Source organism: Dermacentor variabilis, chromosome 2 (assembly GCF_050947875.1).
Source record: "Dermacentor variabilis isolate Ectoservices chromosome 2, ASM5094787v1, whole genome shotgun sequence".
In the NCBI taxonomy this organism is placed as follows: domain Eukaryota; kingdom Metazoa; phylum Arthropoda; class Arachnida; order Ixodida; family Ixodidae; genus Dermacentor; species Dermacentor variabilis.
The window spans coordinates 42,440,539-42,463,969 of record NC_134569.1 but is presented as its reverse complement, the minus strand read 5'-3'; the positions used below and the strand labels follow the sequence as shown (position 1 = coordinate 42,463,969).

Sequence of the window (23,431 nt, the reverse complement as noted above, 5' to 3'; positions counted from 1 at the left end):
ACGCAGAAAGATGTGTTCACAAGAAAAAGCAGATTGCGGAACGATCTTCAGCGTCACGGCAAGCCAGATGACTGACCGCCTGTTGAGAACGCTTGCTCGATGGACCAGAAAGACAGTTAGGAACAGAAATATGAGTTTTGTGAGAAATAATCTACGACTATCCAAGTGGGCGAGCAAAGTTCTCTGAGATGAAAATGAATTCGGAGAAATTTGAAAGGATATTTTTTTTGCTCAAGAGCTCCGTTACCACGCTGTTTCGGTATCGGCTTCGGACACACACGCACAGGCAAGCGGCCGCCGCTCAATGCTGCAGATTCCGGAAGGATGGCTTTTTCTTTTTCTCGCCCCACTTTAGTGGTCCGCGTTGATTGCTGTCACAAACCGATTACGTTGAATTCGTGACGGCATGCCTAAGCAGGAAGGAACACGCCTTGGTCTACCTTGAAGAACGCGACAGTTCATGTGTATCCAAACGACAATCGAATGAACCCATAAGCGGTCTGTTTTTCGCAGGCACGTGCCTTATGAAATGAGTACAATAATTCAAAACTTTGTTTAGATTGTAAAAAAAAAAAAACGAACACGTGATAACAGGCGAAGTCTGCGGCTGCATCGGCTAACCGCTCGTGTACTGAGAATCGGTTGAGTTAGGGTAAACTTGAAGCTGCTCGCAGGAGCGCGCAGCCCGAGTATTTTTTTTTTGTTACGGAGTTTTACGTGCCAAAACCACTTTCTGATTATGAGGCACTCCGTAGTGGAGGACTCCGGATATTTCGGCCACCTGGGGTTCTTTGACGTGCACCTATAAATCTAAGTACATGCATGGTGTTTTCGCATTTCGCGCCCATGGAAATGCGGCCGCCGTTGCCGGGATTCGATCCCGCGGCCTAGTGCTCAGCAGCCCAACACCATAGCCACTGAGCAACCACGGCGGGTGCGCAGCCTGAGTTATACAAGAGTTCATAGCTGCAATTTGCGTACACGTGCAAAAGAGTAGCTTCAACGGACAACTTACGCAATGGGTCGAAAATTCCCTCCTCTAAACGTCGTAACTTCATCCTTTGCATCACTGAATAAAAATTTTAGTTGGAAGTGCACATCTGTTATTTTCTTTTCGTTGTCCGATGCATCGTACATTTTAAATTATGGTGCATATTTTCCATAGATTTTCATAATGTTTACCTGTGTGTCATATGTGGACTGCATAACGTAGGGCGGCATGATGTGTCATCCGGAGCTGGGCCCTGTATTTAGACCCGAATGCCTTTCACACCACTTGATTCGTGTGTACGTCGTCATGAAATGAATATTTTCTTGTTCTTCTGATCTTGCGTCGTTACATCGCTCTTGAATTACTGCGTCGCGCTATTGTCATGCTGTATGAACACTCGAATGAAGATGAGTGCCGACAGATCTTTTGACTCATTCCTCTATAGCGAGCCCAATTCAACAGCGGAATGAACCACTCGTGTTAGCTTTTGGAAGCATGAAATATGCTCTTGTCAAATGGCAAATTTCACTCGATGTTAAATGGTGCCCGGTACACTTGATATTTGCGAGACCTTCAATAAAATTTTCACACAGAAAATTGTATCTAATTCAATATACCTGTACTTAATTTTTTTTTGGTTGTGTCAGAACAGCAACCAAAAAGAAATGCTAATATGTTAATCTGAACACACACGTAAAAAAGAAAGAAAACAAAAACAAAAGAAGAGTATTGTCGTTTCCGCCCTTTTCAAGGTTGTCAAGCTACACGACAGCGTGGGAGAAATGAAAGAAAAAGGCGCACCTGAAAGCTTGAAGCGAGATTGATCTTGCTTTCGTACGCATGCACACGCAGATGCACATCTCAGCGATATATAACTATGGTTGTTGAAAAACAGCGTAGACGACCTATTATTATAAAAGCTGAGACGACTTCAAGAAGCTTTACATGTCCGTAGCTGTAAGCTCCGCTCAATGGAAATAGTTCTTATTTTAGGAGAAGTTTCACGTATTCGAACCACAAGGTTAGTAGGGAAACAGTAGAAGGCATTCCGCGCCACATTCTCCAATTCAGAGCTCTATCTTGCGACCAGTTGGCGTCGAACGGCCTTCGGCGGTAGGTGAGGTTAAGAATGGCGTAAATAATTTATACCTGCCCCCAGGTCGTGCTTGTACTGTATACGACACCGGCCAAGACGAAAGGAAGCGGAAAATAGAGGAGCGAGGAAAAGTAATAGTAGTAGAAAAGCAATACGTGAACTCAGCAAAGAAAATATTGAATAGCTCAGGCGAATGCGTTCCGAAAGAAAAAAAAAACAAAAAAAGACAACAAAAGAGGAGTATTGTGGTTTCCGCCCTTTTCAAGGTTGTCAAGCTACACGACAGCGTGGGAGAAATGAAAGAAAAAGGCGCACCTGAAAGCTTGAAGCGAGATTGATCTTGCTTTCGTTCCGCCCCATTCGCCACCCCACCCAGCAACATCGTGCTTCCCTTCTTTACATAGAAAGTGCGCCGATTGACGCCAGCGTCGATAAGTGCGCTGACGTGTTCCCCTTGGCGTGCTCGCGTTTATTGGATTTTTGCAGCCCAACGTTCGAGACACGGGCGATGGATCGGGAGTTCGTCGCGCTTGGTTGCGCCCCGCCGACGGATCCGCGGACGATGCGAAGAAACCCGGATATAGCGGCATGGCCATGTATGCATACAAAGTGGCCGGGCACGTGAAACGTCTCAGGCCGACTCAGTGTTAGCGCAGAATGTGAGAGGCTCCGACTGACTCAAGAACTGCGGCAAGCGTGGCCTCCGAGACCTGCGGTGCTCGCTGTTGCGCCGCGGATCTTGTGACTGCGAGCTGACTGTGACTGTGAGGTGATCTGTGACTTTCGAAATTAGTCATATTCGACGGAATATGCCATTATAAATGCTGAAACCCGCAATTATTATGCATGTGCACAGTGTCACATCGCTATCGGGCGTTCACAAAAGTGCAATTGCTGGAAAAATTTAGGCGCATAAAGGCGCATAATGCTTAATAAATAAAGCCACAAGAATAAACATCGCCACAAGCGCGGAGATTATAGACAAATCCGTATACTTTCCGCCACTGATACGGTAGCTGAATGTTCACAGCTTCTGAGTTTCCACAAGTAATGTTTGTAGGAAACCCTGTACTGCTACAAAGAACCGTAAGACGACGATGTGACTGCGATGCTAAGATAACCAACAGTGCCGTTAATTTAACTGTGGACGAGTCAGGCACGTACCAAAGGGGGAACACGGGGGACCCACCCTCCCTCCCTCCCCAAAATTAAGTGACGTGTGAAAATTGCGAAAATTTATGGGTCAACATCTTTTTATTTAAAAAGGAAGCAGAGAAAACATCGCCGGAAGTGAAAAATGATTCCGTGTGGTTTGAATGACGCTTCTACAATTATCAGTTGAGCCGCCTGACGTAGCCTCTTCTCTGCTGTGTTTATGTGTTTTTTTTCTAACCTTCCGCGGTGGGTGCAGTACGTCTAGAACCCTAGCGTCCGGCGCTCTACGCGCTTGTACGGGACCGGTGGCTACGCATCGTTACACAACTTCCTAAATAACAATACGAGTCGGTTTTGGCACTTCGTAGAGCAGTAAAGGATGGATTTAAAGGAACTGTGATTGTTCGGCAAATATATATTTCTCTATAATTCTTCCAGATCTAATTAAAAAAAAAAACGCTACTAGAAATCTTTATTTTAGACTTTCGCTTGTTTACTTGTTCTTGGCAGTATTCTTCCTGCGCTTCTTTCCTGCGCGAGTCCATTTGATGTGCTTCCTTGTTGTCAAGTAAAGCAGAAGTGCATCTCACAGGCGTACCTGTGAGATACACCTTATTTCATTTCTCTTTTGTGGGTTTACGCGTCTTTATGGTGAACGGCAGGCATTATTCACGTGTGCCCTAGTAAAGGTACTCCCTCCCCCCCCCCTCATTTTCATAGAAAATCTACCTTAGGTTGCCCTCCTCCCCCCCTCCATTCCCGAAAAACATCCTGAGTACGTGCCTGGGATGAGTGCAGGTAAGCTTGGCAAGAAGGAAATTCAGACACAGCGTAGTATTCTTTATATAGAACAAATGGAACTGTATGAAAGGTACTGACGTTAACTATAATGCCCATTTCGCATTAATGATACCGTATATCAAGCTCGAACGCGTCGAGACTATTTTTGTTCTTTGCAGCAGCGTTGTCACTGCCTATGTCATTCTGTTCAATAAAAAAGACCCTTCTTTATACGAATACTGAGCTCTAACAATCAACAACTAATAACATACCACTGGCAAACTTGAAGCGCAAGGAAAAACGGGACGACATAACGGGGCATGGACAAGTGCTATCCTCCTGTCGTCTCTGCTGTTCTTTCACGCTTCAAGTTTACTAGTGATGAGATACCAATTTAACCCAGTCTCAAGTCTTAACTAATGTCGTCGCTAGCAGGTTGAAGTCACGTGGTGACAATACGTGCCGCCAAGATTTCAAAAAAAAAAAGAAAGAAAAGTGCACTGGGAAATAAATTCACCCAAGGTCACGCTCATTTTCATCCCTTTAAAATCAATCTTATGGAAAAGGTTAAATATATGACGCGAGAATCGAGAAGGGTGAATGATACTGGCGACGAAGGTAAAAGAAGCTATTCCGTATTTCACGGTACGTTTATTTTGCGACCGTCGCAGAATTTGTTCAAGAAGTAGTCAATCGGGCAACTTGTCGAAAAAAGGAAGACACGTTTGGAAGAACGACATCTCGGAAAGCCTGACGTTGACAATAAGGGTTCCAAAACGTTAATTCAGCTTTTGTCGAAACAACTACGGTTGTCGTAGTTGTTTCGCCTTGTTAGCGCAGAGAGAGAATCACCGAAAGGGCCAGCTATAATGAGTGCTCCGTAACCGCATAACACGAAAGAGAGAAAAAAAAAAAACAAAGCACACCAAAACCAATGCGCACGTCAAGCGAGACCGCATATACGCTTACAAAAGCACACCGGAGCGTCAAGAACCCACACGAGCTATTGCTGAAGTGTAAGTTAAATAGAATATTCGCAGCTGAAACTTCTTAGTTTTTTTTTTCTTTAACAAGATGCAAACAAAGTAAGTAGAACGTTTCGACGACAGCCACTTTTCCACGAAGCCGAGCCCCGAATTTCGAAGAAGTGTCGCTTCTCTAACTTCGAGAGAAACAGAGATGCCGTGAAGCCCCATCTCGCGAAGGAAGCCCACTTCTCGCGTAGACAGCGCGCAAACCCTCGAGTGGGTGTCCGCGGCTGGTTCCAGGAGATGGGATAGGCGGACGACCGTCTCCTCAGCTTCCTTCTTCTGACAGCTTCGCGGTAAAAAACTAGGGCACAGCTGGCGAAAATACCAGGGAGCGTTTTTCGATCCTCTCCTTCGTAGTTTCCTGTTGGATTCTAGCTACCCGTGTATAGACTCGAGGTTCCAAACCAGAAGACGCGTACACGTTGAGAACGACGTGTATGCACAAATTTGTCAACCTCGGCAGTCGTCGCCTTATTTACATAACCGGAACATCACGGCGACGCCGACGGAGAAAATTTGCCTGGAGTGTCAGTATTAACACTATCACAATATAAAGAAGCCGATAATTTCTTGCTCTATCACTAGAAGTGGACACGCGCCAGGTACGCCTGTCATCACAAGCTTCTATATGGCACAGACGTACTAGCAACGTCTTTTTGGCCTGCACCAGAGATTCCCGTGATGCACCCAGACTCCACGAGATCGCGGAACTATATATATAGAGAGAGGCGATCTCAGCCCTTTATTTTTCATACATTATCGATCGGCAGGTCGCTTTCGTTGTCCGTATGCAGACAGGATGCTTTGTTCTAAAGCGACATTCGCATGTTCCGTCGACTTCTTCCTCGTCTTATTTAGAACAGACGGAGCAGCCGCTATTTGAAGAGCTCGCACTGAAGGAGGGAACACAAGGCAGGGAAGTAACGCTCATCTAAAGTGACAGCAGCGGCGGAGGTCTGCGTTGCGGAAACCGCCGTAGCGATGTGCTAGGGAAGTGGTGCGCATAATACCAGCCGGGACGTGCAGGACTGCCCAGTCCACAAGACAGTGTGGATTCGAGGCACGCACGCTTGGTCGCGCCTCAGCTGATAAGCGGCGAGACCATTCTTCATTCCAGCACTGCGGAGGCGGTGTCGACTTGCGCGCGACCACGTGGCCGCAGCTGCTTCGCTTGGCATGCGAGAAAGGGAACGCGCTTCCTGTCTCCGGGAAGGGGCATAAAGAGATGGGAACACGGGGCAAATGGAATAACGAGTGCCGAGGCATGTGCATATACGATTAGTTTGCGAAAAAGTACAGTTGGCTCTGTTCCTCGATTCATTTAGTTTTTCTTTCACTCCCTTTACCCCCTTCCCCAGCACAGGCTAGCCAGGCGGTACTTACACTGGGTAACCTCCCAGTCTTTCCTCCCCTTCTTTCTCTCTCTCTCTGAGAGATGGAATAATCGGGTAGCCTAGGAAGGTGGGCCGCTGTACGAATGAAGCGGCAATTATGCATGAAACATTTTTTCGACGTATTTCCGCCTTGCGTCGCCAGACGTCGGTGCGTACATTTATTGCTCTATGCGATGTCCCATTTGTAACCGCGGCCCAAATGGTCGAAAGTGCTGCTCAGTATACGGATCCGCTGGGCACTCTCAAGATGTCTCGAATATCTTTTCGAAACTTTGAAAAAAAGTTTGAATGTGTGCTATAGCATTACAAGGCTCAAGACTACTGCCATCATGCCCGTTTGACTGACTCCAAAGGTTGGTCACCTTTGCAAATGCAAATTTGTTCCAGCGGTTCTATTATGATATTCGTTATATAGGAAGGTACCCACACTACCCGATGAAAGAAGAGACAAAGAATAACAAAGAATAGGAACAAGAAAACATGGCTTCTGCCATGCCTCATTACGAATAACTTGTGACAAATCTTTCGCCAATATTCCTACGCTAAAGGATGTCCGCCACGACGCATAAATACTTGTCAACTCGCGAGCCTTTATGTCACGCCCTTCTGCGCGAATGTCGAGGATTTCAAGACGGCGAACACGACTTTTCTCCGGAAAGGATAATGCACTGATAGAGTGTTGTGTGCGCCTCACACTTACTTTTTGCATTCTGCATAGGGCAGACACCACGACCTGGAGTTAAATTGCCTGATATTTGTAAGTATATGAACAAAGATCGTACTCGACAATGAACTAACGTCTTTCGTGAACATCAACTGAATATTACCAAGTCATTACGTAGCACATCGTAATACATCGGCGGTGTTTTGCTATATTTATTTACCTAGGGAAAGATTGACGACAGTCACGTTTAAGCACAGTCCCAGAGCAGCGTCGTTGTAGAAAGAACAGACATAGTGTAAAGAGAGGCAATCGCGGCACGAAGCTCCAGAAAGCTTCACGTATGCGCACAGCATGGCGTAACAAAATGTATCAGCAAATGACGTCGTCCGTATGATTCTTGAAAGTTATCGCGTATCCTAGGAGATGTATATAAGGTAAACATAATTTTACGTGCATCCATGACCAACCCTGCCCTGATATAAGTGGCATTTATTTTCTTGGCCTCATAAGATAAAACGCACCTTCAAACGAGAGAAGTGAAAATATGTCATAAGGCATTAGTCGAGAAAACTGGGCTAAACATGAATGAGTAAATAAATAAGAAATTCGGGGAGCTTAGGCGCTACTTGCAGCAGTTACATATTATTGGCAGCGAATTGTTGCTATGCCGCAGGTTGCAGTGCTGACATATTGGTGACTAGATCGAGACCCAAACGTTCTGGGTTGAAAACAACATCGCAGGCTAGGATACTGTCACGATAGCAGGGTACTATGAGAGTCCTTCAATACTTTTCATTATTCATGGACCCTGTAACGTACTGAAGGACTCTGGTACTATGTTGGACGAGTTGGTGCGTAGCTAATGAAAATGTTGTGTCGTAACGTAAAATAACACATGGAAGAAAGAAGGAGATGATCCGAAGCTCTTTCTTTGGTCTTTATACCTTTATTCCTGCCTTTATACTTTCATGAGATGGTGGGGCTTCTGAGTTCTGATGCTTTCTTGCAAACCTTCCGTGGCACCCTCAGCTACAAAACGGTAAGTTTATCACAAACCAGTCACTCAGGCAACAACTTACAAGCATGGCAAGTTAGCATAGTGACAGACGTATGTTAAATACAGGACACGGTATACCGGCACAGAGTGCAACCTACTGATATCGAAGTATGATGCTAAAAAAAAAAACGGCCTAAATGTTATTTTTCTTTCCATTCCCATTTATCTTCTTCCTATTCTTCTTTCGCTTCCCGCATTTCGCTCCAGGTTGACGACTCTCTCGAGGCACAAACAACACGTGTGTACGAACTGCTACATTCAGCGTTCTTGTATCGCACAGGTCACGGCTTGGCAACGTCTACAGAAGTTGGCGTCTATAATTGACGCTGCCTACTCATTTTCATAGAACGACATCACGATGTTCATTTTTTTGTCTCTGACATCTCGGTTTGCAACCTCCATCGATCATATTCCGGGATACTTTCACTTCTACGGGACGTAACGTCTCATTGGAATGACGGGTCCCATTGAAGTGTTGTGTGTCTGTGTCTGTGTGTGTTGTAAGCCGCATGGAAGCACGAGGCCAATGACAAAGAGTACTGAGAGGGAACTTATTATTGTCAAGGGAGATTAGTCGGCCTGAGTTAGTATGGCATGGCCTGCTTCTCTGTGCAGGGAAAGGAGGAAAGCGTACAAAAATTATGATGATGATGAGGACAAGGTGAAGGGGATGGGTATATAGATTAAACCACATAAAGCAGTAGCTTCCTTAAACTGCTGCAGTTGCATGCACTATCCGCGCGGACAATGAAGCATGCGTGGCGTACCAAGAATGACAGAACAGAAAAATTCCAAAGGGTGAATGGCTGGCACGATTGGACTGGGCAGCACTGCAAACTGCAAATTGATGCACTGCAAAGAAACATTCATATCGCTCAACCTTTCTCATATACGCCTTCCTAACTGATTAAATCAAGCGAGTTGCAGCGACAACGCAAGCTTCGTCGCCGGCATTAAAATTAAGTTGCTAGGAGACCTAGGTATAGAACTGTAGCCTCCGCATTAGTGCGGGGTGTATATAGCTTCCAATTCGCTGCACAGAATTAAATAGATAGAGGATGGGTAACGTGGGACGCTGTGGCGAGCTACCGCAGTAAAAACACAGCAAGGCTATGCGAATCCCAGTAACGAAGAAATCTAAGACAAAATGACATAAAAAAAGAGCCGCTGAATGAGTAGGAGCAAACCCAGACATTTGCTTTCGCCCTTTACGTAGACCTTATACCCACCTTGCGTAACATGCAGTGTCGAGAAACTTGCTTTGCGGCAATTCTGATGCAGGTATTAGGTGCGTCTGCTTCTCTTCATTTGTCTCGGCGGGAAACAACAGCAGGGAGCGCTATTGATCCGATGAATTGCATGCACGTCCCAAAGAGAGACCGGCACTCGCATGGTTTCGCGCGAAGATTTATAGAGAGCAGCCTGTCGGAAGGGGGACGGGGGAGTGATTGCTAATCCACCGTGAAAATTATGGGTAGTGCGTTCGTCCTCCTGCAGCATGCCATTGGGTCCTGTCGATCCGCGCCTGTTGCAGCATCTTTGATTTTTTTATGGGAGGCTTAGTTTTTTTTTTATTAGTTCCTTCCTCTCAACGGCCATTTGCAGCAACCGACAACGAAATCTTTAACATTCAGAACTATTACAGCCTATACTGATGTGTCCGCTGTCTTTGCCGACTGGTTAATGTATTCGCTTCGGTTTGGCTAAGCGTGGAGCATAACATTGACGTGGAATATTTATTTTTACTTTTCTAAAGTAGATATTGGAAGCTCTGAAAAGGGCTCAAAAACTGTTCATTAGAGCCAACCAAAAAGATTAGGCGCTTCTAATGACGAATTTGCGATGACAGACTAATACATTTAAGAAATTTGACCAAGGTAGTCAGGAAAATGTTCGGTGTCCAAATGACGATTGTGTATAGAAAAAAAGAACGAAATTAGAAGAAAGACAAATAAATAAATACGAAGAAAGAAAGGAAGGACTGAAATAAATTATTAGTATTATCTTTATTGTTAACTTTAATTTATTTTGTTTGAAAACACAAACACTTAAAAGGCAGGAGAAGAAAGCAAGTAGCAGGCTGGCAACTGCCACCCGAAGGGGCACAACGCCCGCCTACTCTTCAGAATTGAGGAGACTTAAACATAGAAATGGAAGGTAGGAAGGAAAATGAAAAGAAAGAACAAGATGACAGTTACCAAAGATTAAAGTAAGGCAATGACAAAGAAAGGAAAGAAACAAAGAAACAGATGACTATATTTTTCGTCATCACTGCAGTCCCCGTTAAACAGCTGTATCAGCGGCGCCAGCTTCGACACATTGCGCATTAGTGTAATATTTGTGCAGAATTTTGTGCTTGCGGGCGTGTGGCATTCAAAAAGAAAAAAAAAGAAGGAAAATGCACACTCCGGAAGAAAGAAAGAAAGAAACACGGAAAGCAAGAACGAAGGGCGCTTTCGGCGTCTCTGGCACGACAGCAGAATAGCGTGTGCACGCTATATACGCAAGCCGCCGCCGCCACCACCACCACCGACGCGGCCGCGAGCTCTTCCAGTGGCGCATAAAGCGTCTCGTGGGTGGCCAAAAAACAACGAAGGCAGCGTGGCGAATGCCGCGAGAAGAGGAGCAAATAAAGACACACGATCGCTCTGCCGAGATGGATAGACTCGCAGAGGGAGCGTGTCAATAAGCGATATTGCGCAGATTTCGCGGGCGCGCCATAGTATGCGTGTGCGCCAGCCGCGAAAGCTGCAGCACAAAAGGGGGCCCGCTGAAGTTGCTGCACGCGTTGCTGCTCTCGGCGGGCGGTTACGCGCATTGCGGCGGCGAGGCTGAAAGCGCCGAGTGGCGTGATCGCGTTTGAACGTCGGCGCGAGTGGGTTTGGCATTCAGAGCGCCTCGGCCGCAGCTCGTCGCGAGCGCGCATTCGCTGGGAGTCCGTTCGCGGGGAAGGTGCGGCTCCAACAAAGTGCGCGGCACTGAAGAGACGCGAGGACTGTTTGCCGAGATATCACCGCCAGCCTAAGCCTACGCGAATGTATTTCACCCACACGCGGTAGTATGGATTATAAAGTTCCCACGCAAGCTTCGCGTCATAGGCTGTTTAATCTAAATTAGTTGCCATGTTGTTGTTGCTGTCGTTGTGCCTTCAAAGCATGGCACGTGCTCACAATGGGAGACGCGTTAGGAATCGGGTAGTTTTACGTTCAATGAATAGCTAATTATAAAGCAGTCCATAAAAAAAAGAAGGCTCGTCTGCGAATGATAGAGTTTTGTAGAATTGAGCATTGAGACGAGGTAAATGGACGGTGAAACTTAAAGCAAGAAATAACGAGACTGATTGCAAATTTTAGAATGACATCGATTTAGAATAGTTGCAATAGGAATAGCAAGGAAACTAAGAATTAGCATCGCATGCGTCTTGTGCCTTGGATGAAAGCACTCACTGCGTCAAACAAGTCCCTATGATTAAAACCCAGTACCGAAGCACCGAAAAAGAGTAGGTTTCTTTGTTTGCTTGCCTCCTAATAATTCTGTCCACCAATCATCCCTGTTCAATTGGATCGTTCTCTTCTTCGTCGGCCACTTTACCAGAATCCGTGCTTTGACGAACAGTGATATGCAAAACCTTTAACCTATACAGAGAACTTATATATACCGGACATAATTAGCACACTGCCTCCGCTCTCAGAACTTGTAGTCCGCCAGATTTAATAAGCTACAGTTCAGTCGGCCCACAGGCAGCGTATTGGGACTAGACAAAGTATATATGAAGCGGAGTCGGCGGATAGCATTAATATGAATAGTCCATACGCTTTCGAACCAATCTAATATCGGGCTATATGTCTAAATATCTCTCCTCGTATCGCAAGCCAACATCGTCATGGAAGTGGTTAGATTATAAAATATCATAGAGAGTCTTCCGGTTTCCTAAGTATCAACTTAACGGTGTACGTTCAAGCGTCTTTGCTTTCTTTTTGTGTGTTTTTGTTTCAGAACGATCCATGGCATCAACTTCCGTTGCAGTGAGTGGCGCCCCGGAGGCCGAGCAGGAAAAAAAACTTGTATTTATGTTATTTCAGAGAAATAAATAATGCATGAGGAGCGGCGACCTAGTGCCGGAGCTTCGGGTCGTATAAGCACTCCCACATGACGCACGCCTGAAAAGAAAGATAAGAAAGATCAGTTTATCTCCAGCAACCACGGCTCTTTGTTCCTTGGTAAGAGCGCCTCAAGGCACGTTAATACATGCTGCAGAACCTCAAAGAAGTAGCTCGTCTCGACGACTAAGCGCAGACGGCAGAGCGCAGTACTTCACAAGGCGACCACAATAACTAGAATATACCTTCGCGCTCAAATATTGAGTGAGAACGACGGCTCAGAGAGATTTCAGATTGCCATCCACATACTCCAGTCATCAGCGGGCTGCTGAGAGAGAGAAACTGAGTGAATTATTTCTACAGAAACAGTCTGTATCTTAATTTAGCGTCGAGAAAACAATGAAGTGGCGAAAAGCAGGAGTGAAGTTTGAGCATTTGTTGCCGCATAATGATTTTCAGACGGGTGGCTTGTTGGTATAAAACAAATTACATAGATAGATAGATAGATAGATAGATAGATAGATAGATAGATAGATAGATAGATAGATAGATAGATGGATGGATGGATGGATGGATAGATAGATAGATAGATAGATAGATAGATAGATAGATAGATAGATAGATAGATAGATAGATAGATAGATAGATAGATAGATAGATAGATAGATAGATAGATAGATAGATAGATAGATAGATAGATAGATAGATAGATAGATAGATAGATAGATAGATAGATAGATAGATAGATAGATAGATAGATAGATAGATAGATAGATAGATAGATAGATAGATAGATAGCGCTTCAACGCGTTCTTTATACTTCTGAGATGTATAAAACCTGGACGGAATCATTTCATGACTCTTGTTCGATGAAGTCGATCGCTTGAATATCTTGTGTGTAATACGATCCACAAATACCACGTTCTCTGAACATTTAAAAGTTCAAACCAGCAATTGCGCTTTTAACCTGTTAATGAAACCTCAAGCAAAATCCCATTCATATTCACATCCAGTATATGCGCATTTTCCTCGTGGGCCCGAGCTTCTGCGAAAACCGGTGCTAAATTCAGCCTTTTCTCGCGCTCTTCTCAAGCATGCAGGGAGTTTTACGCGCAGAGGAGCAACGCCGTTAACGGGAAGTGGCGCAGCGCGCTCTGTCAAGCGACAGCTGCTTTATGGCCGCGAACGTTATGCGCCGCGGCGCATAAATGTTTGCTTCATCGGAGCTATACGTGGCCCGCCACGCAGTCCATGTGGCGTCCAACCAAGCCAGAACTCGAAGCTATGCGCAGGGTGCTTAGGCGCTCGCTTCGCAGCCTGCGCACGTGGATTAAGTACCGTGCACATGTAACTCTCCAAAGTTCCCCGTACAAATTTATTTACTCTGTATTTCAACTGTATAACGTATCGATAACCCGGAATAACCAGCGGCAAAGTCCCAACATCAAATTGGACATAAAAACATATGCGCGTAACAGCCGGCATAGCGAAGTCTCCAGTGACAACTTCATGGTACGCTTGCACATGATGACTTCCACAGAGAGTTTGCGCTCAAAGATTATGTGGGCTTTCATGGAATTTTCCGGGGTTGTTTACGAGTCACGATTTCACGGGGAATAACTTGAGCAATTTGCTTGACAGGTTTTTACGACGGGTCAGCATGAGGGATGCCAGTACGTTTAACCGTAGGCCTTATCGTACGAGCTAGAAGCGGTGTTACCAGTAATTCACGTACAAAGCAAACGTCTGTAGACGGGCATTGGACGCATTTTTCTAGGTCACGTGAATGTATCATATAGATAACTCGCGTCTCCCTCTTCACATTGTTACGATGTTCTGCACATTAAGGAGAGCACGAGCTTGGTGCTGAAGAACACCACGCCGGAGTGACTGATCCGTTGTGTACTTGTCTGTGTGAATCGTGTAAATATTCTGCAAATAGGGTTCCCGTACTTCAATATTTTCTGTAAAAAAAAAAAAAAGTGCTCTGCGATATAGACGCGCTTTTCATTCGATTTTTCAGGGATGTGGCAGCAGTCATAGATAGAAAATTTGACGACAAAGGCCGGAGGTCTTGTTTGCTCCAGAGCCGAAGGACAAGCGGCAGTGTATTCCTCCTCCTTTAAGTGAGGCTGCTTCATCTGCGAACTTTGTAACCATGCAGGCACTGTGGTGTTGGTTGCTTGTGTAGCGGCGAGCATTGAATGTATGTTGTCCCCTTCCCCCTTCGCTTTCTTTCATATCTCCCTCTCCCTTCCTTTAGCGCTGGGTAGCATTTCCGATCAGCCTCCCTGGCTTTTCTTCTTCTTCTTTTTTTTTTGCTTCCTTTTTTTTTCTATTTCAGTATCCATTCGCGTCGCGCCGCGGATGTACGCAGACGCCGAGGGATTCGGCTTGCTCGAGCCCCGAGAAAACACAACGTGGCGGCCACGCGCCTCGCATGCGCCCCGGCTCAACCGCCATAACGTATGTGCATACATTCGTCTTCCCGGTCGAGCCTTCCACGTGTTCGCTCAGCGCCACTAAGCCCACGTGGCGCTCTTCGATCCCGCTGCCCCGGGGCCTTCGACCGTTCGCTCGCGGCTGCCGACCGTCGTCCAGGGACCGTCTCTAGGTCATGCGTCGTGCGTGTTTGTTTCTGCATTTCTTTTCCCTCTGACCGAGCAGTGTCCGGGAACCGTGGTTGCCAAGAGGAAACGCCTCGCGGGGTTCTCGATGGCTGAACGCTTTCTTGATCGTAGTTTATTTGATTCCGTATAGCCGCCCCTTTGATTTATCTCGCAATGATAGTCGAAAGCTCTGGTTAGGTTCGTCGCCAGAAATCGCCCTGTGCTTTGTATATTTTTGGACGATGAATCGAATATGTGTGGCATGCTGCTTAGACGTACGCAATGTTTCGAAGAAAACGGTAGCAACGCTCGCTGGCACGGAGGATCTTTCGACGCAGCCGCCAGTGTATACTTGACCTCGTTGCCAAACCTTCGTGGCACGTTGGATTTATCGGTGCTGCCCACGGAAAGCGAGAAATATGGAACGCACTGCCACGAGTGCTTTGGAAAGCTCTGAAGGCGCTCCAAGTTAAATCCATCGTTGGTCGCATGGCAGAAGAAATGCACACCCGGGCATTGAGCTATGTACGGACGAGCTCGAAGGCTGACGCACATTTTTTTCCTTGGTGCGCATTTTTTTCAGCCATTTCTGCGACAATATTTATGCTCATATAGTGCTTTTTTTTTCACCCAAGTGGTTTGAGACATAAAACTGGCAAGGACAATCCTTTTGCCTTTATGATAGATTTTGTTGTAATAGACTTTCTAGGCACTTAAACTGAATGTTCTGCGGGGTATGAAATAGTCATGTTCTTAAAATGAAACGCAAAAAAAATGTTGCCTAAGATGCAAGGTGGTATGTCAAGCTGCAAGATGATTTCGCCAATTTTATTCAGGCGCTCGTGTTGCAATCTTGTGTCATTTGTTGTCATTTTCGGAACGCTTGTGCTCTTGGTTAGATCTACCACTCCAGTTATTATGTGAAAACCAAATCTGTCCTTCTGCTAGCATAAATAAATAAATAAATAAATAAATAAATAAATAAATAAATAAATAAATAAATAAATATAGTGCAGGTCTAGTGCTTTTACAGTAAAGTACATAAGGGGACCAGTAGTCACCCATGAGCATTCGCTGAAGGCCTGCTACTAATTGGAGCATTCCAAGTTGAAATGAAGAAGTTTAGAGTGTGATTTGAATAGTATTCAGTTGTTCAGAAGAATAAAACACCTACTTTCCGAAGTGTTTATTCCTGCCATTAGAAAGGAACATCATGACATTTTGTCACGGCCTAAATTTTTGTAATGATAATGAGAGATCATATGTGACCGCATAACGCTTTATCGCCACTACAAGACGTTAGGTTTATCGCAACTTTTTGTCGTATATTATTAGGGCACAGTTCGTTGTTATTGCAACCAGACAACGGCCAATGGTTATATGAACACGGCGGCCTGCGAATAGCAAACAATCCTCACGAATGTAAGGCTTCATCAGTAGTTGGCTAATGGCTGGCTCTTTGGCCTGGCTCTTTGGTGCACAGTATCTTTTCTTGGCGTTCAGCCATCACCCGCCATATTGCGTCCCTCATCAGGCAGGCCCAGACCCTCGCCATTCACCAATGATGCCGTCCAACATCGCATTGATTAGCATCCCGGCTGTCCCTCCTGCACGCTGCTCTCCATACATATCGGTCGGTACCTGTCCCCAAGCGCGTTCATAGCCCTTGTATCACACTTGCTACGTGATTAATGATAAATAAGGCTTCATGGGACACTCAGCCATCGTTGTGGCCTCGCTTGTTTTCCCACATCCTCTACCTTCAAGAGGCCGCGCCACACATCTCGCCACCGGCATCTTCGTGATCACCTGGGTACCCGCCGTGGTTGCTCAGTGGCTATGGTGTTGGGCTGCTGAGCACGAGGTCGCGGGATCGAATCCCGGCCACGGCGGCCGTATTTCGACGGGGGCGAAATGCGAAAACACCCGTGTACTTAGATTTAGGTACAGGTTAAAGAACCCCAGGTGGTCGAAAGTTCCGGAGTCCTCCGCTAGGGCGTGCCTTATAACCGGAAAGTGGTTTCGGCAAGTAAAACCCCATAATTTAATTTCATTCATGTTCACCCGTTGCTGCATTATATAACGGTGATGCTGAAATAACAGTATAACAAATAAATGTTATCTCCGTTACCCAGGCCAACATGTGCATCAACGTCCTCATGGCGACTCTATCAACTGCGTCAACGTCATCGTGGCGTCAGCGCCGTTACAGATTCTTTGTAAGAAGTCACTGAGAAATCTAACTAACGATAAGGTTCTTCCCTGTAAAATAATATATATAAAATATACCTAGCTGACATAAAGAGTGCGGACAGTGGCACACCTCCACTTAGGCAAGGCTTCGGTTATGTGCAACCATCTAGAGAAACTGAGTGAACATCCCAGCTACACAGCTGCTACGACCACACATCTTGCTGGGCGGGCTTCACTGAGGCAAATATAGCTGCAAACGGCATCCCGACGCTGAAAATGCAGCGTCGAAGCCCTTACAACTAGAAAACTAAGAAAACAATATATTGCTTCTTCGTAGTTGTGACAGGAGCAGGCATTGAAGCGGAGGGGGGAGAGGAGGGTTACGTCTAAATGTTCCCATAAGATCCCAGATCCCAGCCGGATATGAACAAGAGAGCTAGCGCACACACATGCACACACGCCGCGCCACGCTTGCCCTTTAGTGCAGAGTGCGAGCAGACAAGGCTGAAATTCAATATATGGTTCGAGCGACCTCGTAAAAGGAAAGTTCCAGCGGGACCATCTGCCCGTCCGACTGTTCGCGACAGTGCATTTGTGCATGTAGTACACAGCCGCGTGCTTGGATCGCCTAAAACGTCAAGTAAATAAATAAATAAAAAAGAACGTTTTGTTTCTTTTACAGAACGGGAATGGAAATTCTTTCCCATTGGTTGACATCTTCTGGAAAGTAAGCATGGCTGCACTTCGCTATAGTGAGTATGTTTGTCGACGTATATTATTTTATTCTTCTTTTTTTTTCGTTCGTGACGCGAGTATGAGCGTCATGCAGAATTTTCAGTCTGAAAGCTCTGATTAAGTGATAGCAGAATCTTCTTCATGCGAACGTGAAGCATTGTGGCAGGCGGCTCGAATTTTACCAAAACAGGGGTGGAAAGAAACAAGGAACACGAGGGCTTTCTTTTTTCTTTTTCACTTGGATGGCCACGTGGCATGAGGACACTATGGAACTAAATAAAGGTCCACAATCCGTCTTTCACAGTCTTCAGCTTGATCACTGTTCAATTTCTCGCCTTTAAAGTACACACGAACGCTTTCGTGTTTCGTGCTTCTTTGTTCCTCTGCCCCCGTCGATAGACAACTCACAAAATAGTGCGCGCCCTCTTGTGTGCACCGGCCGAGCTACAAAATCTGCTTGTAAAGCAAGGTATTTCCCCGCTATTACTATCGGTGATATTTGACAGCTTCTCGGCCAGCTGAATTGGGCTGCGTGACTCGCGTTTCACGAGATAACAATAACGTGGCCAGGAACGTGCGCTATTCACCACTGGTCAGTCGCTTATACTGTCTCAATAAAAAAACAAAAACAAACAAACAAACAAACAAAAGAGCAAGCGCCTTGGCAACCATCTACGATGACTCACTTCCTTTCTTAGAAAACGGTTAATCGTTCAGATATGCACCTTCTTTTGAAAAATACCTTACTCACGCACGCACAGAACGTTTTTGCAAATGTTCTGTTGTGCGCTGCCTGCCACAATTGTGTTAACTAGCCCGATCAGATTGCCTGTTAACGGCAAATGGCTGTTCTGAACAGAAAGAGCAAAGGCTGCTGACCGTAATGTAGTTGTCTGGCTTCTGGCCAACACTTGAAATTGTACCAGAAATAGCGTAAGTAGAAAAGAGAAAGAAGTAGGGTGTAGGAAAAGACAGCTGTAGCGACGAGAAACGAAAACTACCCGCGAAGCGCGCTCAATCAAAGCAAGACGCTGCGTGCCACCATACGCGTATCGCATGGTGCTATTAGGCGCACACAAATCGGCTCCCCAGCTAAGCCTACTTGGTCCCGAGGAGGTTTCCCAACAAACCAAATCGGGTTTTAGCATGAGCCAGCGTTTTTTCTTCTCACTTCACTCGCCATCATGCGTTGTGTCGGTAAAGATTGCGAACGGGCGTCCAAAGGAACGCAGAGGCAAACGCATAATTATATATATCAGAGAGCCTTCGCGCGCCGGTGCGCCATTAGGCAGCTCGACGGATATCAATAAACCACCCGTTCTTGGGGGCCGTGCAAGCGAAGAGGCATAACGGAATCGTCGACGTCTTGCTTTTCGAAGCGGCCGCAGGGTGGCCATGGAGGCCTGTCAGGTCCTCGCCTCTCCACTCTCCCACGTTCGCATGTTTCTAACACGGTTCCTTTCACCGGCACCGCTCATTCCGGCTCTACCCCGGAGGCGAACATCTGTGGTCGCGCGCGTTCCCGTACTACGAGGCTTTCATTTGCATAATGGCCAGACAGGAAGAGATGAGTGCCTACAAACCCCCATCTCGAGTGCCCGAGGATTGCATTCTCGTCGCCACCCGTTGCCAAATGGGGCCGCGGTAGAGGCGAGGTAATGCTGCTGCTATACACCGAAGTTTTTTTTTTTTATCCTTCCTGCGTGTTCGAAGCTTTCTGTGCGCTTGCTCTCTTCTGGCCACGTCGCTTACACCACGCGCCTGTTCGAAGGAGCTCGCGGTCCCGATGGGAATAAGGTGGCGGTGATGGCGTGGCTCTGCTACACAAATCGTGCGAGGCAGAGAGTGAAGACGAAGAGAGTAATGACGCCATTCGAACAAAGGCCTAACATAAACAATGTTGTGGGGAATCGCAGGAAGCACTGCTACGCGCCTGATAAGACCCACGAAGGCGCGAGTCTGTTAACACTTCCGCAGGCATAATGTGTCGTTTCGTTTATGCATGACGATCGCATTGAAGGTGAATTGAAGACCTCGAGGAGCTGCTTTCTTCCGATCCATTCAGAGTGGGGCCGCCGTTTTCCGCTCGTCGTTTAGGATCCAACTCGCTTCCGCGGCACATCCGTACTATACTCATTTTTCCGTCGTCGAAACACGGATTGAACCGGAAGTTCTGAAGCGCGTCACGTCGTTAAAACCATACGCGCGCCGGATCTTCCGCTCTGATTCAACGCGGAATATATATATATATATATATATATATATATATATATATATATATATATATATATATATATATATATATATATATATATATATATGCAAGAATGTGCAAGTTACCCGTAGCTGACAAGAATCAATGTTATTTTGCGGTAGCAAGTCAATCTATCTTTTGTATTTCGCCTAGATTCATAATTAGTTATTATTAATTAATCAACTTCTTAAATATTATATTCAGAGAAACAGTGCCAGTGACAAAATTTTAGACCATCCTGGAAAATTTCCGGTCAAGTTTTCTTTTACTCAATACGTGCTACATGAAACTTACTTCCAAGCCACAAAAGAAAGCCCGCAAAACACACACACACACAAAAAATGTGCCGCGCGACACTTTTGCGTGAGAAGTTGAGAATATTCCGGAAGTTGATGAATAGTCTGGCTTGCTCCAAGCGAAGGCAAGCAACGTTGCCTTGGTTCTGTTCCGTACGTGGCACTCGCGTATTTCTCAATTTTGGAACAAGTTATGCGGGACACACGTACATATAAAGTGTACACGCAGCAGGAACGCAACAGGACGGGCGCTAAACATCAACTGATTTACCAAGACGCAGGCAGTGCGAGTCAACAGCACTGCAGGTTGAGAGCGACAAGCGAAAGAAGATTCTTCGCCCATCGCGCATGTGAACCGCGCTGCCTCTAAGATCATTGGTCTCTCTCTCTCTCTCTCTCCGTTCTTTAAAATGTTTTTGGGAGAGAGAGAAACGAGAAGAACCCTTACATGCTGCTTCCACTTTCGCCTATAACAGAGGAGCCTTTAAGGATTACTCCGCCATTTTTCTGAAAGTAGCGTAGAATTGCATCTGCGGTCTCAGAAACAGGAGCGCACTCGCATCTTCTGCAGCGGCTTGGAAGCTGGCCAGGACGGCGCGCTCCAGGTAGCGAATTTCCCCTATCCCAGCTAACCTTAACCTACCTGTTTAAAAAAAAAGAAGATGTAAACATACGGTGCAAGATACGATTATAAGATATACGGCGTTCAGTAGTCAGACCTCTGATGACCGAGCACCGTATACCTTATAATCTGACCTTGCTGTGCGTTCTTTAATCGTATTCTTTTCCCTTTATACAGCGCGGCTAACGTTAGCTGGGACGCACGGTATAGCACTCACCGTCAAGCGCGCCTAGCATACGCACGTCCTTCTAGAAACACGGGAGTGCATCGGAGCCGTACGTGACGGCCAGGGCCTGTACTGTGCTGTTACTTAATTTCTCTACTGGGCGAATCAGCACTTTCGCCGACAACGTATAAGGATGTCAGCTTCTCGTTTTTTTGTTTTTTTTTTTGTTTTTACGTCCTATGGCGTTGTCGCCAACAAAGCTGAAGGGATGGTCATTTACTAAAGTCAGGGAGTTGTGAGACAATGATCTAGCTTCACGGGCGTCCCCGCCTAAGTGCAAATGTAGGCGGGATGCTTAAAGCACTCTATCTGCGTATCTGGGTCAGGACTGAACATTTTGGGAAAGACGACGATGAAGACAGCCGCCACTTATCATGGCTGGACTTAACCGTTCCTGTCGATCCTTATTATTTCTTGCGAGCTAATGGGGGAAGTGTTGCGGGAAAATTCTGTCGGGCATCTGCTGATAATTCAAGCCAGTGACATTGATGAAATTTCTGTTTCCTGTTTTTTTTTATTTCTTCAGGAGCGCGCTCCACGATTCGTCTTGCGCTTTAGGGATAATTTCGTTCGGAGTCCAAAATTGAGTTTCGTGCTGCACTTCTTGGGAAAAATTGTTTCTTCTCTACTGGCAATTGTTTACATCACTCGATCCCCCATAGCAGATATCGCCGCAGTCCTTTTCTGTAGTGTCGCCATATACCCTCGCAGTCAATAATAGCAACGGCAACTGAACGTCCAAGGAGCAACAGCGATGAAAGAGAGCGAGAACATAGAAAGAGAGGAAGAATATAAAAAGATGGAGGTTAGATCTAAAATGGCATCCGGTTGGCTAGTCTACACAGGAGGAGGGAGAGGAGTTATTATAAAGTTGAGGGAGATAAGGAAATAGCAACGCAACGAAGGGCCTCACAGACCCACTCGCTATGCATTGAGCCGCTTATCTGTTCCCCGGGGCATTTGTGCCGAGTAGTTAAAACAATGAGCAAGGTCATTCTGAGTGTTCCAATGGTAGGAGGAAAGAGAAAAACAGAAGGCAGGTGCAGGCAAATATGATATACGCGAACCGCAATTGCGCCCCTCCTTTATCTTGTGTCTGAGTACTGCTCGCTTCCTTATAGACCACCAAACGGCTTTAATTAAGTTTTTAATAAGGGCATTTTTGATGAAAGAAAGGCTGCGCCAGTTGAACCTAACTGTACCCACTTCCAACAGCCGTCATCAAGAACTGTGCTGCTGTGGCAGATAACTTATTTGCACGTGCAGAGTCTGAGTTTACAGAGAGCTTGACAAAGATGTAGAAAATGAGCGCTAGCAGAATGTGATGTAGTTACGCTTCGTCGTTGTGTCTGTGCCCAGCGCGTCGACCGCACACAATTCGGGCAGTGACGTGCGTGGAACGCAATGTTTTCCCGCAAGTTGGCAACGAAAGCGTCCGGTTATCTATGGTGACTCCCGAATCCACCCTTGGGCACGCGGATCATAAATAGACGAGAAGAAGCTGGAAAACGCAGACGACGTTTTTTTTTTCGAAAAGTGTACTCGCTTAACCATAAGGAGGACCATATTATACCACGACTGTCTCTCAACAAAAATTAACAGGAACACCCTACCGCGCAAGCGAGAAGTTATTGTTTACGTAGGCAATTTAGACGTTGTCAACTGCAGTCCTGGTTCCATCGGCAGCTTGAAAACGTGCCTGATCCATAGCCAGCTCGAGTGTGCCACACCGTGCGGAATCCAGAAATCGATCGCGATCGACGCGATCGATTTCGATCGCGTTGATCGAAATCACACACGCGTCGATCGATCGCACACGCACTCGACGTCGTCGCTGCACCAGGAGCTATGCGCCTTGAACAGCGAGGAGTTGAAAGAATGCGGATGGTCAGTTTGTTCATTGGAGCATTGGAAGGGCTGGCAGCATTCTGTGTACAGTTCTGTGAACAAAAGAAATGACGTGAGGTGAAGCGAACACTTAACTATACCAAACGCGGGGCAGTCCTTTGAGCTTTGATAATAAAGAAACGACGGCACGTAAAATATTATCTTAGGGCTCTTGTTGTCCGTCAATAAGCCAAAAGAAACTTAATCATTCTTTAAGCTCTCGTTTATAGTTCCTTGAATTTAAGCAAGTATAGCGGCTACAACCAATCCCCTTTTGCTTGCAAACTCCTGGCCTCGACCACTGGAGAGGGAGACAGATGGAAAGAAAGGAAGAAAGAAAG

General features: G+C 46.1%; 1 protein-coding gene and 1 long non-coding RNA gene across 2 annotated transcripts in view; one reads left to right on the top strand and one right to left on the bottom strand.

Moving 5' to 3' along the window:
- LOC142571700 (uncharacterized) overlaps nucleotides 1-23,431 on the bottom strand; it is a 216,433-nt gene that overhangs the window by 108,008 nt on the left and 84,994 nt on the right. The window lies entirely within an intron of this gene.
- Nucleotides 1-23,431, top strand: part of LOC142570826 (uncharacterized) — a 113,707-nt gene that overhangs the window by 68,150 nt on the left and 22,126 nt on the right. The window contains exon 2 of the long non-coding RNA XR_012825692.1: nucleotides 17,753-17,822. This is a non-coding gene — a long non-coding RNA (uncharacterized LOC142570826). The remainder of the gene's footprint in view (nucleotides 1-17,752; nucleotides 17,823-23,431) is intronic.